Source organism: Notolepis coatsorum (genome assembly GCF_963971535.1).
Source record: "Notolepis coatsorum genome assembly, chromosome: 2".
Classification (NCBI taxonomy): domain Eukaryota; kingdom Metazoa; phylum Chordata; class Actinopteri; order Aulopiformes; family Paralepididae; genus Notolepis; species Notolepis coatsorum.
In genome coordinates this window covers 114,300,413-114,316,803 of record NC_140166.1, presented here as the reverse complement: position 1 = coordinate 114,316,803, position 16,391 = coordinate 114,300,413, and the positions used below count along the sequence as shown (strand labels likewise).

Here is a 16,391-nt window from a genome sequence, read left to right as displayed (position 1 = left end):
TATTATTATTTCATGAAATTGGGTAAATATCTTAATTTTACATATATGTTCATTGTCTCAAAAGCTTATAACATGAAACACGAAAAATAGTTACAGTATTTAGTGCCTTGTTTACCCCTGGTCATGTTTTCTACTCTCCGTCCGCTCCCATGTTAAAACGGTCAATTCTCGATATATTTACCAAACCTTTGCATATTCCACAAGCTAAGAACCCCGTCTAGCGTTAGGATGTGCTGTTACCGATGTAAAACACATGGTGGCGTAATCGCTCTACAGATAACTTTGCCACAATTCAGGGGAGGTGAGATAGGCTGTACCGGGCTGCCGGTGATTGAAACTCCGGAGACATGGTTTGGGGTGGTGGGGGGGGGGAGCGAGTGGATTTTCTAAGACAGAACCAGAGGCGAACCGGACCGCGCAGTCGACAGCGCGCCACACGCCGAAACACAAGCCCCCCAAAGCCGGCGCGCGCCAACGAGGAAGTGTACTGCACGGAGCAAGTCTGGTTCTCTTCCCACCAGCGAGGCGAGCCCAAGATTCCTGCTGCAGAAACCATTGGAACCGCCCGCAAAACATTTGGGTCAGTATGAGCGCTTAGTAACGTTTCGCCTCAAAGCCGTTTCTGGCCGAACTAGTCATCGAATCTTTAATATTTTTTTTTATTCGTATTCAGAGGTATTTCGTCGAGATATTTTGTCGAGTAATGTTTTAAAGGGGCTATGTATTGCTATTCCTAGCACTATTTGGGCAACTTTACACAATTCCTGTTAGTCTATTGAAGACATTTGTAAGGTTTAAAAAAAAAAAATGCATTGTTTTATATTTCTAATCAAGTACTCAAAACCATCATTTTTCAGCCTCAAGAAATCAGGCTGTTATGGCCTGGCTCCGCCCATAAGCACTTTGAGTGACAGTGCCACACAGTCTGCACTGGTAGAGGGAGGGAGGGAGGGAGGGGGGGGGAGAGAGAGCGAGAGAGGGAGGGGGTGGGAGAGAGAGAGAGAGAGAGAGAAAAAAAAGACAGTCCGCCGGCAGCTTGTGTGTTTTTTTCTCTTTCTTTCAATCTCCCGTTTGCGTGTGTGGCGCGCTGCAGGCCCCCCCCCCCCCCCCCAAGTGCTCTCTATCTCTCTCCCTCTCTCTTCCTTTCTCTCCCTGTCCGCCGGCAGCTTGTGTTTTTTTTTTTCCTTTCTTTCAATCTCCCGTTTGCGTGTGTGGCGCGCTGCAGGTCCCCCCCCCCCCCAAGTGCTCTCTATCTCTCTCCCTCTCTCTTCCTTTCTCTCCCTCTCGAGTATGAGGAAATGGTTTCGCTGTGTACAGGCAGTCTAGGTAGAATGGGGGCGGGCGTTAGGGGGCGGGCATTAGCTCCAACCACAGAGCCAATCGCATCACTGTGCGCTACCCAGCGGCTGTATGACGCGTATTGGCCGTTCAAAAAAAATATTACCTGATTTACTAGACGAGGAAAGGGGCTGGGCTGAATCTGAGCAATCTGCCAATATGGTATTTAGACCCTAAAACACATTGATACGAACTCCTATTACTATAATACAATGCTAGAGACTGAAAAATGACATTTATAATACATAGCCCCTGTAAAAAAAATATGAGAAATATGGTAAAAAACAACATTTATCAGTTTTTTTTTGATGAAAAAAAACGTTGTAACGTTTCGCTTCAACGCCGTTTCTGGCCGAACTAGTCATCGAATCTTTAATATTTCTTTTGATTCGTATTCAGAGGTATTTCGTCGAGATATTTCGTCAAGTAATGTTTTAAAAAAAAATATGAGAAATATGGTAAAAAACAACATTTATCAGTTTTTTTCGATGAAGAAAAACGTTGTAACGTTTCGCCTCAACGCCGTTTCTGGCCGAACTAGTCATCGAATCTTTAATATTTTATTTTGATTCGTATTCAGAGGTATTTCGTCGAGATATTTCGCCGAGATATTTCGTCGAGTAATGTTTTAAAAAAAAATATGAGAAATATGGTCAAAAACATAATTTATCAGTTTTTTCGATGAAAAAAAACGTATCAAACAAACACAGATTTGAGTGGTTATAATTCATAAATATGAGTAATCTGTTGAGCGATATATTGAGATTATGCTATTACTGTTAATCATGGGTAAAAAAAATGTTTTAAATAGTAAACAGTTAAAATTATATGGCTTTAAACGAGCCATCATTTCATCTCTTAAGCCCAGTGAGCTCAGCCATTGCTAGGGATGCACAAGGGTTGTTGATAGGTTCATCAGTTCATAATGTCTGGTAATATCTTATATCTAAAGGCCATAATGTATAATATGCCTAATGGGGCCTGGCGTCTGTGTGTCTGTGTCCTTCTCCTCCTTGCATGGGACCTGCTGACCCTTGGTGCAGGCGTCCCTCTCACACACGGTCCGTCTCGCACACACACACACATGGCTCTAGGCCTCCCTCACACGCACACAAACTCACGTACACACACATAGTTCGCACACACTTGCAAACACATACACACGGATAGTCTCACACACACACATAGCTTGCGCGCACTTACAAACACATACACACAGATACACACCAACTGTCACGAAAATCACGAAAGTACCCTTGACCGAGTGCTGGGTCCAACCAGTAAACTAGATACACACCAACTGTCATGGAACTCTTCGAACTCTCCATGAACTGCCTCACGTGTCACGATGAGCACGGAATTAAAAGAGTAATAACTAGGGTAGGACAATGAGCACACACATATACACACAGACATGCAGGTCCCCACGACCGGGGGACTCCGGATGGCTCATTAGTTCAGGCCCCCACCCCTACGAAGAAGCACATACTGGAATCCCCCGAAATCCCCCTCCCTCGTATCTAATATTCCCGCTCATACTCCCTTTGTCCTCAGCAATGACGGTGACGGCTATCAATCATCAAACCAGAAAGAGGTGTGTCTAACTACAAATGTATAAAAAGGTTGTGTCTGTCTATTATCGTGGCCATTCTGCGTTTGTCTGAATACAAGCAGGTGGTCCAGATTGATCTGTTCTCCTTGTGTTCTCCTTGTCCTCTGAGATAAAAAACCTGGCAATTAGGGCTGGGCGATATGACGATATTATATAAATATCGGGTACAGTTCATTAACGATACACTTTTTAAACGTATCGTGGATATCGTGATGTTTTGACCAAGAGGATTGTGTCGCGTCAATCTGGTCCACACGTTGAAACTTTTGAACAGCGCCGCCCCACACACACACTACTGCATCAAAGTTACTACTTATGTAACAAAGGCATTCGTTTTGTGGCATTAACGTTATATAGTTACATGTTCAATAACATCAGCGTATTTACATAGCAACGTCCGAGGTCGACCTAGATATAGCAAGCATTAGTCGTTCATATCTCAGCCCGTGCTGACTCAGTTGTGCCCATTCTGCGGTCTGTTAATAAAGTTTTCAATCAGACAGATGTATGGAAAGGCTTTTATTATAACATCCGTTGCAGTAAAATCATTATGCCTCCAGTCGTTTAGTCATCCTGCGTAGCTCGAAGCTCCATAGGTTCTGGAGTGAGGTGTTCCAATGCTACTCAAACATCTACACCCATGACTTTCCCCCAGACCCAATAGTGGCTATCTTTGGCTGGTCACATAATATGCAACACTCAAGTACCACTTTTTCAAACCTGGTTGACAGAACTCATTAACATGCTACACATGGAGAGAATACGCTATGAGAACGCAGGGCAACCCAGCAAATTTAAAGACATTTGGCAACCTTTTCTTGACTATCTATCTTAAAACTACATATAATGTAGATATCTAAAACAATGTGAACTTATAGAGCACTATTTTTCTGTGTTTTGTTTTTGCTATGTGATTGTTGTGTGATGTTTCTTCCCTCGGCTCATTGCTGTAAAGCAGGGGTCAGCAACCTTTTTGACATGGAGTGCCTGTTTGAAATATAGTTCTGTTTCATTAGGGGATCCGCTCGGCATCAATCATGCACTCCCTCGCGTACGTGCACGCGCACTGAATAAATTCCACAAATGTACCTTTAATACCAGTATTAGTCTGACCACACCCCTCATTAGCTTACCTTCATAAGCAGGTGTGTGGTCACCTGCTCTCCTCCTTCTCGCTTTCACCACAAGGAAGTGCCTCGGTAGTACCCCACTTGACGTGTTGTTAGTTGAAAAGAGTTGTGACGAGTCTACATTGTGCTTAATTTTTTCTTCTCTCATATCTGTTGTAAAGAAAAAGTTGGGTCATAATGTATTCTTCGGAGAGTAGACCCGCTAGACCAGGGGTCGGGAACCTATGGCTCGCGAGCCATATATGGCTCTTCTGGTGACAGCATATGGCTCCCAGAATTTTTTGAGTAAAATTTTTTTAAATTTTTATTTTAATACTTGTGATATTTCTTAATAATACTGTGTCATTTAAAAGTAAACAGAAATTAGTTTTGAAGATACAGCTAATAGTATCTATAGCTGAAGATATAGCGAGCAGAGCTGGCGAGGGAACACAAGTGGACAGAAATTAAAAACCTGAAGACCAGCTGATTCTTAAAACTTGGAACAAGCTTCCTGTGACATACCACACAATGCAGCGTGAGTATTGCCATATATTGACCATGTTTGGCTCTACATATGCATGTGGGCAGTCATTCTTGCATATGAGGAACATTAAGACCAACCTACGCTCACGTTTAACTGATGGAAGCCTCAACGCCTGCATGAAGCTCAACCTCACCACGTATGAACCAGATTACAAGGCCATCAGCAAAACCATGCAGCACCAGAAGTCGCATTAAAAGTAAGACATATTTAATTCATTATACGTTAAAAATACTATATGGCTCTCAATGAAATATATTTAGAAATATTTGGCTTTTATGGCTCTCCCAGTCAAAAAGGTTCCTGACCCCTGCGCTAGACCTACTCTTCACCAGCGGTTCTCCATTCCCGCCTCCGTCGTGCGTTTTGGTGCTGGGCTGCTGCCACTTTCGTGGTTGCCGACCCAGCCCAGGAGGCAGCTGATGGATAGTTTGCCTCTCCGAAGAGCCAAGGAGTCGGTGCCGTCGCTCTGGCGATGGCCTGATCTCGACTCTGGTTCCAGGGAATCGTCCGTTGGTGAACGGGGGGTTGTCTTGGAGCCGGAGGATTTGCGACGCAAACTTTTCGCGTCTGCCCGTTCACGTCGCAAGATGGTGGCATGCAGGCGCGAACGGCCTGGGTTTGGGGAACTGCTGGAGACCAGCGAGGATGCGTCCGGCTCTGGATTTCCAATGGAAACTGAGGACTTCATGGAAGAGTCGGACGGATTCTTGTTTGATGGTCCCGTGGAGGAGAGTATCCCTCCTATCCAGGAAACACCGGAGGGGGGAGAAATGGCTCCGTGGGACGCCTTGTTCGAAGATGTCGAGGAACCACCTTGGCCTCATCAGCAGGATGCCCTACTATCGGCCACATCAGACTGTGGCTCCTTGACCAGTTGCAGCCTGCTGCATGTGAGGGATGCGGGTTCGGTGGAGGAGGTCCGCAGGGGGAACTGCAGGCTTTGTTTCCCGAGCTCATGGCGGTAGCCGCCGCCGCAAACGGCGTGCCGCTGCCATTGCCTGCTCCTGTCCCTGATGATCTCATAGGTCATCTCTGGCAGCGTCGCCCGGTGAGAGGGGTGGACGTTGTCTACCCATTTTTCCCCTCAATGCGGGCCTATGTTCGTCAGGGTCAGGCGGTGTCTCACATCATGGGACTTACCCCCACCTACGTACCAGTTACGCGGGTGTCGGGGTTAGTCAAAGGTATGAGGGAGGGCGTGCCTCGGCTTGATAGTCCGATGGCCGCTCTCCTCTGTCCGGATGTGGTGTGGGAACCCTTATGCAAGCCGGTCCTCCATGGAAGATCGGCTAGGCGATTGGCATATTGGGGTGACCAGTCATTCATCGCTGGTACACAATCGCTGGCTGCGGCGTCTAACATCGCCCACCTAGCTAGATTTGTATCGGGGATTATGACGGGCGGCACGGATCTGACCGAGGTAAAATGCGATCAGATCACCCAGGCGTCAGGAGCTGTCCTGCACCTTACCCAGGTGCTGGCCATAGCCATGGGGAAAGTGCGCGCCCTGGCCACCCTGAGCCAGCGCCATCTTTGGCTGGAGCAGGCCCGTGTGCCGGAACGGAAGAGAGCCCCTCTTCTGACGGCCGCCCTCTCCGATGCTGGTCTGTTCGGGAAGGCCCTGCGGTTGATGACCTCAACATGCAGAGAGATGGCAGAGGAGAGATCCATCCTTCAACCCCATTTTCCGCCTCCCGTCCTTGCCGGTGGAGTCAGAAGGCTTCCACGACGTCGAGCTGTCTCCGTCGTCCCTACCACTGCCTCTCAACTGCCGCTGCTGGCCCCTCCAAGAAGGCCAGGAGAAGAGACAGCGCCCATCCACGACCGGAGGAGACGGTAGGGAACGTCGAGACCAGCAGACAGTTACCTACCGTCCCTCCGGGGCTCCTCGGGGTGGCAAGACTCGAGCGGCGAGAGGTGGCAGACGCCGCTGAGAGTGACTTTTCCCCTCTGTGTCCCCTCTCCTTTACACCCTCCCCGGCCCCTTTATGATTGTGTTTTTGTGCCAATTTATGTAATAAAAAGTTCCCCGACATAAGGGGGACTATGTTTTTTGGCCAAACAAACTGTGTGTTTCTTCAACAAATCATATGGTGGGGTTGCGTAAATATGAATCTGCACTTTTACGTTGTGAGATGAGTCGTGTTGTGTTACGAGATTAAGCAAGGTCTGCACCATACACTCAGTCATAGGGGGTTCTATTAGCCTGACGCTCCACATGCAAGTAGAAACTGGTGTTATTCCGTTGCTTAAACTAAGTATGTGTCTCACAATGCTGTTGTGTTGCAGTAATACTCGTACACACGTTCCACGGCCTAGCCGTTACTCTCGGTCAGCGTTTTTGCTATGTACGACATAGTCAACGGGTGTAGGATTCACACACATACGACTTGTTTTGTTGTAAATCCTGTTCACATTTTGTGGGTAGCGGGCATTGTATTAGCTTACGCTAACATTAGCATTCTACCGGAGGTTTTCAAAATGGCTACAGTTGTTTTTGTGTGTAGGGAAAGAAGGGTTTTTAGTGAGGGGGTGTCGAATAAACCCCTTCTTCCCACTTGATTGGTTTAGGAGATTTTATCTCTTCTGCTGAGCCAGTCAGGGCCGAGCCGTTAGGACGTCTTGGCAGGGGGGGGGGGGAGGGTTATCCTGCCGACTCCTATTACAAACAGGAGCCGTGTGCAGGGTTTCCCCCCGTCGTAGCGATGTTGCTATGGCGACGCCTTCCATGAGTTACAGAGTGTTAAGGTGTCGAGTTAGAGCGTAGGGCTCACGGGTCTGCTACGCTCGATGTATGTGTAACTTGAGTCAGTTGGTCACGTGACTCACAGTTGGCATGTCTTTCTCATGACTACAACTCGTGTGGGAAGGTTTCTGGGAGGGTCTAGTCTTTACTCTCTGATTAAAAAGAGTGACTGGATGTAAAATCATGTGAATACGGGTTTTTTACTCCCAGCTGTGCAGTTGGGTTTATACGGGTGATGCTTCTTCTTTATTATTATAAAGAGTTGGATGTGTCTATATGAATTGGAAATGGGGGTCCCTGATGGAAACAAGACTAACGTCTTTCTCAGGTCTGCCTCCCCTTACCGATTGTGTGTATTAAGCCGTACTGTGTTGTACCCTTTCTGCAATCTGTTGGTTAAAGTTTTCATTCATTCATGGAGTTGGTTGCATCCCGCCCCTCTTGTCGTTCCCCTGGGCGTCTTGGGGATTCAATAAGATGGTCTAAATAGCCTATTATTGATGTGGATATGCCCAACGCACACATAGTGCTAGCTCAGGATGTTCTGTTGGACATTAGGTAACTGACTGGCGCGCCTTGGTTGCTTGGGGTTAAAACAGCGTTTTTATAAAGCAATTGGGATGGGGGTTTTAATCTTCCGACGACCTGTGTGGTTGTCGACGGGTTCTCGTTCATATCAGGGGATGATAACGGAATGGATCTGAACATGTGTGGAAGGGTCTCACGCCCTGGGGGTGGGCCGCCGGGCGTGGTTCGCACCGAAACGTCTGAGTGGCGCCTTCTTTTTATGTTTAAGATCAACACGCATATCTGCCCCTTCTCCTGGAGTTGGCATGTCGGCGTGGTTAGGGCACGGGACTGGTTCTGGTCGCGCTGGTCCGGATCAGTTAAACCCGCCGGGGATGCAGATCTGCTGTTCTGGTACCCTGAGGGACTTGGGCTTTTTTCAGGGGGAAAAATGCTAGGTCGGTCCGGGTGTCACAGGGTTAAGCGCTATGGAACCCTTGTTGGGTACATTGTATTCTACACTGTCGTAATGGCTTACGGCCGTGCCAACCTGTACACGCCCGATTTTGTCGGATCTCGGCCGCCACGCAGGTTGGTCTTGGTTAGTACTTGGTTGGGTGACCTCCTGGGAATACCAAGTACGGGGTGTTGGGGCTGGTTTTCCATTCTTGCGCTCTTCTCTTACGCGTGGCGAAGAGGGGCCTGTTGGGGTGTTTTTTGACCTCCTCAGGGGACCCCGTGCTCCCCGTATCACCGGGCCTGGTCCGAAGTAATGTTTTCGTTGACCCGTAGGCCCGGGATGACCCTGTTGGAAACTGGAACACGGTTACTGCGGGTGTGTTTTGGAGTTTTTTCCTGGGGGGTTATGGGACCAACCACCGCATAGGGTAACGACTAGGTGGTTGGTTCTCTGGTGTGTTGGGGCAGTGTCGACTCCCGGGTTAACCGGTTGAGGGTGCCCCTGCACGTTCATGACGTCTGCCAATCGTGTCAGCCTTCTCTGCCTTCGCCCTCTGGGTGGGGGTTTTTATGGAGGCTTGGTCATGCAACAACGCCAGCATGCGCCCCTTCCGCCGGGGCGGCTGTATTCAGCTGTCCCCTCTGGTGCCTGTCTCGTCCGCAGTCTCTAGGCTCGGGTTAACAGCCTGTTGCCTGGGTTTTTTTCCCCGGTGCGCTGCCGGCTTCCGTTGGTTAACCTTTTTTGTGTGCTTACGGCCATGCTGACTGCCTGTTCTGCAGGGTCAGTGTGCCAGGCGGTGTACTGTTGGGGAGGACAGGGCCCGCTCGGCTGAGGGGCCTTTGTCCGAATACGCTGGCGATGTGGGGGGCGGGGTCACTAAGTGCCCACCTGGTGGGGTCTTGATGCTGGCATCATGGACTTCTCCGGGCCCCCGTTCCAGGGGGTCCAATCCCTTTGGTGGGTCTGGGTCTTCCTTTGCGCTCCGCTGCTACGGCCTTGCCACGGGGTTAGGTTTGCCCTTGACCCCGTGATTCTGGGGGCAGTAACGAGGTTGTTCCCTCCGTTCGTTCCCGGGTGGCATGCGGGTTGTGCGTGTGTGTAGTCGTGGGGTCAAGCCACGGTCTGCTCACCCTGTGCGTTGAGTTGCTTGAGTGCCTCTTCGCACGGTCGGGTCCGTCGCCCTCCCGGGAAACCTCTAATGGGGGGGGTGCCCTCCATTAGGGGGGGTCGGGGGGGCTCGGCCCTCCCTGTTCTGTTGGTTGTGGGGGGCCTTCAGCGGGGTGTATTTGTCGGCCGGTGGCTCCGCTCGGCCTCCCTATGTGCATGAGTGATGCCGAGCGGATCCCCTAATGAAACAGAACGATAGGTTATGACTATAACCAAGTTCTGTTAATTAGGGGTGACGCTCGGCATCCGACGCCGCTGCAGCCCTTGACCTCACCTTGTGGTGAATGCTTGGGAAGGAGGAGAGCAGGTGACCACACACCTGCTTATGAAGGTAAGCTAATGAGGGGTGTGGTCAGACTAATACTGGTATTAAAGGTACATTTGTGGAATTTATTCAGTGCGCGTGCATGTACGCGAGGGAGTGAATGAGTGATGCCGAGCGTCACCCCTAATTAACAGAACTTGGTTATAGTCATAACCTATCGTTGTAACTAGTGTGCCTCAACAATATTCCATGCATAGTAATTTTTTTCTCATAATCAGGTCTTTTTAATGATAATTTTGACATTATTACATCATTATTGTTATTCTTATTATTAACAATATTATTATGATGGTTGTATCAACTCTACAGTGCGACCATTTCACTCACATTTGCCCATACATTTTTGGACACATCACACACCATCGGTGTGTGTGCTGTACGTGTGCTGTCATAGCTCCACCTACAGGCCTAATGGAGAACACCAGGATGTGAATGGAGGGTGAATGTGAGGTATATCGTGTAAACAAGTTTTGATTGATCGCAAGACTACACTGTAAAAAAAGAAATAATAATAAGTTACCAGAACTTAAAAATATTGAGTTCAGTTACTGTGCATTAAGGTTTTCAGTTTTCAATCCATAATAAGTTAACAGAAAAATAAGTACACAACCACATTATTTCAACCTAATAAAACTATGTTTATTGTCATTGTTTTAAGAACACAAGTTGACTTGGTAATACTCACATTTTGAGTAAAAAAAATGGCTTTTAACATGTGCAATGTTCAATGAAATAGAAAAATAAATAATACAATTTGTTGATTAATCCCACTGGTCACAATGGTGACCGTAATAATGTTTTTGTTATAAGGATCTGCAAATGTTACTGAATGATGTAGCAATGTATTTCCAGCTAAATTGAAATAATAAACAAATAAAGGGCCTCAATTAAATATGTGGTAGTAAAAAGAACCTGTGGGAGGATTTCAACAAGATAAATGCGACAACAGTGCAAAATATTTCACTATAATATTTCAAAGCAAAAAAAAAAACGAATGCTGCCCCCTGTGCTTATGAAAACGCCCCCGCGTGCAGGCACGCGTGCCTAGGGTTGCCTACCCCTGCTCTAAAGGCATCAACTAAAGGGACTCTTGATGACCTGATGGTATTCTGTACAAAGACTATAACTGGACTATGTGGACTGAATGTCTACTATAGATATATATTCTCAGTGTCTGATTTGATATGTCTATGTCTAGCACTGGTAGGAGACACGAAGGAGTGACTGGTTGTCTTGTTTTTTTTTAATACATTTTTTGTTTGTTTCTTTTGGGAGGGGGGAGGGTATATATTTTTTTAATTTGTCACTGTAATGTCTTGATTTTGTCTGTCCTGTCTGCTTTGTTTGTCTGTTGAAACACTGAATAAAAATAATATCAAGAAGAATGCAATGGAGAGTCAAAGCAATTTGTTGGCACTATTGCCACTATCTCAGCCGACAACCTGTCAGCTCACGCAGTTGCACCATGCTGCTTCTCCAATCTAAACCACGCCCCAGCTGTAATCACACACCTCTTCCCACCTGAGGTAATGCATGATGTTCTAGAGGGTGTTATCCCTTTTGTTCTCGAGAACATCTTTAGAGAGATGATAAGGGAGAAGGTGCTTACGCTTGGTCAGTTGAACTATGAAGTTGACAACTTCTCGTATGGGTGGAATGATAAAAGATCCAAGGCCCAACCCATCTCAGAGGACACTGAAGAGTGGTGGTCATCTGTCTGGGAGTGCCTCTGAGAAGTGGACTCTCTTCCGCCTTCTACCACAGTTGATTGGTCACCTCATCGTGCCAAACAAGTATTGGGACTTGTATCTGTTGCTGCGCAAGGTGGATATTATCATGGCACCAGTTGTGAGAAGATCGTGGATGCCATACTTGGAGGAAAAAACAATAGAGTTCCTGGTGACATTTGACACCCTTTTCAAAGGCATGTCTATGCCAAAAATGCACTATATTGTGCATAATCCACAGCTAATTAAGCTGTATGGACAACTGGTCCATCTCTCCTGCATGAGATTTGAAGCGCAAACAACAATACTTCAAAAAGCTGTCGTCCATGGTATGCAACTACAAAAACATCAGCAAGACACTTGCAACAAGACACCAAATGAGACAGTGCTGGGAGCAGGCTAATCTGGCAAATTTAGGGAAAGAAGTAGGCCACACTGGGAGCTGTAGTGAAGTTGGAGGAGGCTTCCTACCAGATGTGGCTGCTCATGCTCTGCAGAGAAGGCTAGATGTGCCTCTGGAAGATGCAGTACTGCAAACTGCCAAGTCACTTGTCTACAATGATGTACCGTATCGTGTTGGGGAGTTGAAAGTGATTGAAGTCATTCAAAGTGAAGATATTCCCATTTCCCTGGAGATCAAGGCTGTTTACTGTGTATATGGGCATGGTTTGTCGTGGGGACAAAGATGGTCCCTTCTTCATTTGAAAGCCATTTCCATTCCTTCAAAGTGGAAGAGAGGATGGGTTGCTTCGAAAGTGGGAGAGGAGGTGGACCATCATGGGCTGGACATCTATTCTAACATGGAGGGAGAACATCATGTAACCTTGAGATACTGGGTGGTATAACTTCTGAGCTCAATCAACAACTCTGTAAATCTGAATCTGAGTAGGTTAAAACTAATATTATAACATGGTATAATATTATTTGACCATTGTTCCATGTATTTGCTCTTGATCAACAATATTTGTGCTTTCCTTGTTGATAATGAATGTGAACACTGACATTCAATTATTGTATCTTTTTTCCACAGGGAATGACATTGACGGGGAAACCTTGCTTTTACTTACAGACTGCATGGTTGAAAATCTGATTCCAAATATCAAAAGGCAGGTTGCTTTTTTACAGCAATTGGAGAGTTTAAAAAAAGGGGATGGAGCTGAAGTCAAGACTTCATTAATTGGGTAAGTACAATTTTCAGTATATGTCCAAGAAAATGTGTCACCAGGCTCATTCAATTTAAATTCCCTAGTAATTATATTTCACACCATCTAAGCTGTATAGCTTTGTGTGTGTGGAGACGGGTGGGGGGATATCTTTCCCCTGCCCGTACAATCACACTGCACAGTTTTGTTGTGTTTTCTCTCTTTTCCCCTTTTTGTGTCTTTGTTTGTTGTATTTTTGTTCCTTGTTTGTCCAATTATTTTATAAAATACTTAGCACATATAAGTATAGTAAGTCTACAATAACATTTCACAATTTACTACATGTATAACACATTTTCATTTTCCTGTCTAGAACCCTAGAACAACAGAAAGGACCGCATACATCAAAAAAAGAATGGCCAGTCACTTACAGGCTTCCCAAGTTCCCCACCAGCCTCCACCAAAGACTTACGAAAAAAGCGAGGTCTTCATCTCTTCAGCTTTTAGAAATAAATGGAGGTCCCAAATTGTCCAGGTGCTTTTTGATGATATATGTAGCTACACATGGTAAGTACTTTTCAATCCTAACCGTTGCAGTTGTTGCATTTGACTTTTGAATAAAATCTAATTCACCTACTGTTATAAAACTGAAATCCACACTTTGTGAGGCTTATTTTAGCCAAACAATTATAATTTGACTCTACCTTTAATCTTTTATGCAGGTATCCCTCAAGAAAACAGTATAGTGACACTTGTTCTGCACTAGTTGCAAAGTATCACTTCTTACGAGATCGCACAGGGAAAGGCTACGTATGTTACTCATTATTTATACTTTCTTTATACCGTCATACCATTTTTGTATATGGATAAACATTGTTGGGTTTCTTATTACACATGAATCATGGCATCAAATGCTAAAAAATATATTTAAAAAATTTGAGAAGACCCCTGGTGTTCATCCCAGAAAAAGAAAACAGGCGTGAACATGGCAAAGATTCCCACACCAACAACATCCTGCCATGATGGTAATGTAATCCAATTTAAATAGGAAAACCCAAATTAACAATTCAAATATGTTATTTCCATGACATAGGAACATTCTATAAGTATGTGAACATGAGCTACTCTCTCCCAAAGCCAGAAACCAGAGAAGTATGACTCATACTTGTGATGTCATCAGGAGCAAGTCTAGAGCTGCTCCATAGACAATGAATTTTGTGACATGTTAGGACATCTACTTTGACTCTTAACGAAAGTAACGAAAGTATACTTAAACCAAACTGTACTATAACTTTATTATATTTACATTAAATATCAACTCAACTCCACTTCTTCTACTTCTGACTGCGAAGAAATGATTCGTCAGACTGCCACAGCAGGAACCTCCAAGTGCCCCCCCTCCCAGTGCGTCCCCACCCTGTCGGGCACCACGGCCTCCAACAGTGACCTGGCCAGCCTGTTTGAGTGTCCTGTCTGCTTTGATTCTGTCCTACCCCCCATCCTACAGTGCCAGTCTGGCCAACTGGTATGCTCCAACTGCCAGCCCAATCTCACCCGCTGCCCCACCTGCAGAGGCCCCTGTGGTCCGAGAGGAACCTGGCCATGGAGAAAGTGGCCAACTTCGTCCTCTTTCCATGCAAGTACGCCTCGTTGGGCTGCAAGCCCATCCTGCCCCACACGGACAAGGCGGAGCACGAGGAGCTGTGCGAGGTCCGGCCGTGCCCCTGCCCCTCCTGCAGGTGGCAAGGAACCCTGGATGCAATCATGCCCCATCTGATGGACCAGCACAAATCCATCCCCATGCTGCAGGGCGAGGACATCATCTTCATCACCAGCTCTCGCTACTGTGATTCCGGAAAATCTCTCCTTCCTCCCACCGTCCCCTCCCCTGCTGTGTCTCTCCTCCTATCATCACCTTAGTAGCTTTCTCTGGGTGAACTCGGGCCCTGCAAGTTGGCCTGGCACCAGTCACCTGGTGGAGGCCATTTGTATCCAGCTCTGCAGCAGCCACGCAGTCCAGGGGCATCAGGACCAACCGGTGGGCCCTCATCTTGGCGGACTACATGGCTATCCGCGAGGCAGTGCTGGCCAGCCCGAGACTGGTAGCCCAGACCAGTATCCCTCTATGAGCTGAATCAGAAGACCCTATCACAGTGGTAAGATATATATTATATATGCTGTAGTGTCACATTTTCACATGGTCAAATGTACATTACACGTGTTTGTGCTTTGTGTTACAGGTTCTCTACACGTCAGAAGCGGGGAGAGAGGACCCTCTTGGAGCAGGGACTGAGGGTTATGCGTGCACCCATTGGAACAGAGAAAGTTACCGTTAGTTATGTATATACAGCGCGAGCCACTCACCACATATTGAACGGAGAAAAAAGATACCGTTAGTTGGAGAATAAAGTGAGGAGAGAGAGGTGTTTTGTGGTGTGGTGGTAACGTTAGTGCCGTTATTAGTTAGAAACGGTGTTATGGTGTCCCAAAGGAGAAGTGGAGTGCCATACTCCAGCATCAATCTGCCGACGGCGACGGGCAGACGATAACAGAGAAAGAGGATGTTTAGACTGAGTTCGGTTGAGGCTGAACTCCGATAGCATTAGCAACCAACGGACTTGTTTGCTAGTTAGCCCCAGTATAAAGGGCTAACGAACTACCAGAAGCTCGGGCGTTGTTTGGACAATAGGAACCCGGTCCGTATGAGACCCTTCTATCCAGCGACTACCCGGCGGTCTTCACGGTCACTGTCTACAGCCTCTGGAGTAGGAAGAGATCGTCATCTCCACCCTCATCATTCTCCTCCGGACAATTCACCATCCACCTCCATTCAGTGCTCCAATGGCCTAATTTAGGAATCATAATTCATTCTGACATTGTTATATATATATATAAATTGTTTAATTGTATAATAATTAGGATACTGTTTATAAGAAAATTGTATTAACCCTATTATTGTTGTTTATATGTATTTACATTTGTTCATGTTACACATTAAATGTGATTATTCAACCTGGTACCCATTTAATGAGTGTCTGCCATTTTGTGTACATTTAATATTGGTTAATTAATAATTTAGTATTTGTCAAGCTCATTATTTAAATACAGTCAGGGTTGTGTAGCCCCTCAGCTACACCTTTTATTTAACTTTTTCAACAAGAACAGCAGACTTGCTAGTTGCTACACAACTGGGCTGTGCCACTATCTCTTTCCAAGGTTTGCTTTCAGAAACACCAACTGATCCACATGTTCTGACGTTAGAGCACTTCTTTGTGCATTAACTATATCGCCAGCAGTGCTGAAGACACTTTCAGCTGGTACACTGGTACCTGGAATACACAAGTAGTACTTGGCTACATTGGAGAGCAAGGGGAACTCTACTTCATGCCTTTTCCACCACCCCAAGCAATCACCACCTAGCATCCCTGGCGAGCTGTCTTGAAGACTTCCTGGACACAGTGTTGTAGTTGATGGACAGAAGACATCGCCAAAGAGGTAATCCATTGCCTTGGATTTCTTTGGAGCAGGGGCATGGTCTGTTTCTAAAAGATTATGAGAAAAGAATACAACCTTTAATATGTGTGCAATATAATTAGTCTATTTCCCCATTTCTAGCCATGTTGTTTCCCTGTCACTTGCTACTAGAAATACATTTACATTTAGTAATTTAGCTGATGCTTTTATCCAAAGCGACTTACAAGTTCTGTACGA

General features: G+C 46.2%; 1 pseudogene across 1 annotated transcript; it reads left to right on the top strand.

Annotated features, from left to right (window-relative positions):
- Positions 1 to 14,034: 14,034 nt before the first annotated feature.
- LOC311223492 (E3 ubiquitin-protein ligase Siah1-like) lies at positions 14,035 to 14,600 on the top strand (annotated as a pseudogene). Its single transcript has one exon. The product of its transcript is annotated as an E3 ubiquitin-protein ligase Siah1-like (transcript).
- Positions 14,601 to 16,391: the final 1,791 nt, after the last annotated feature.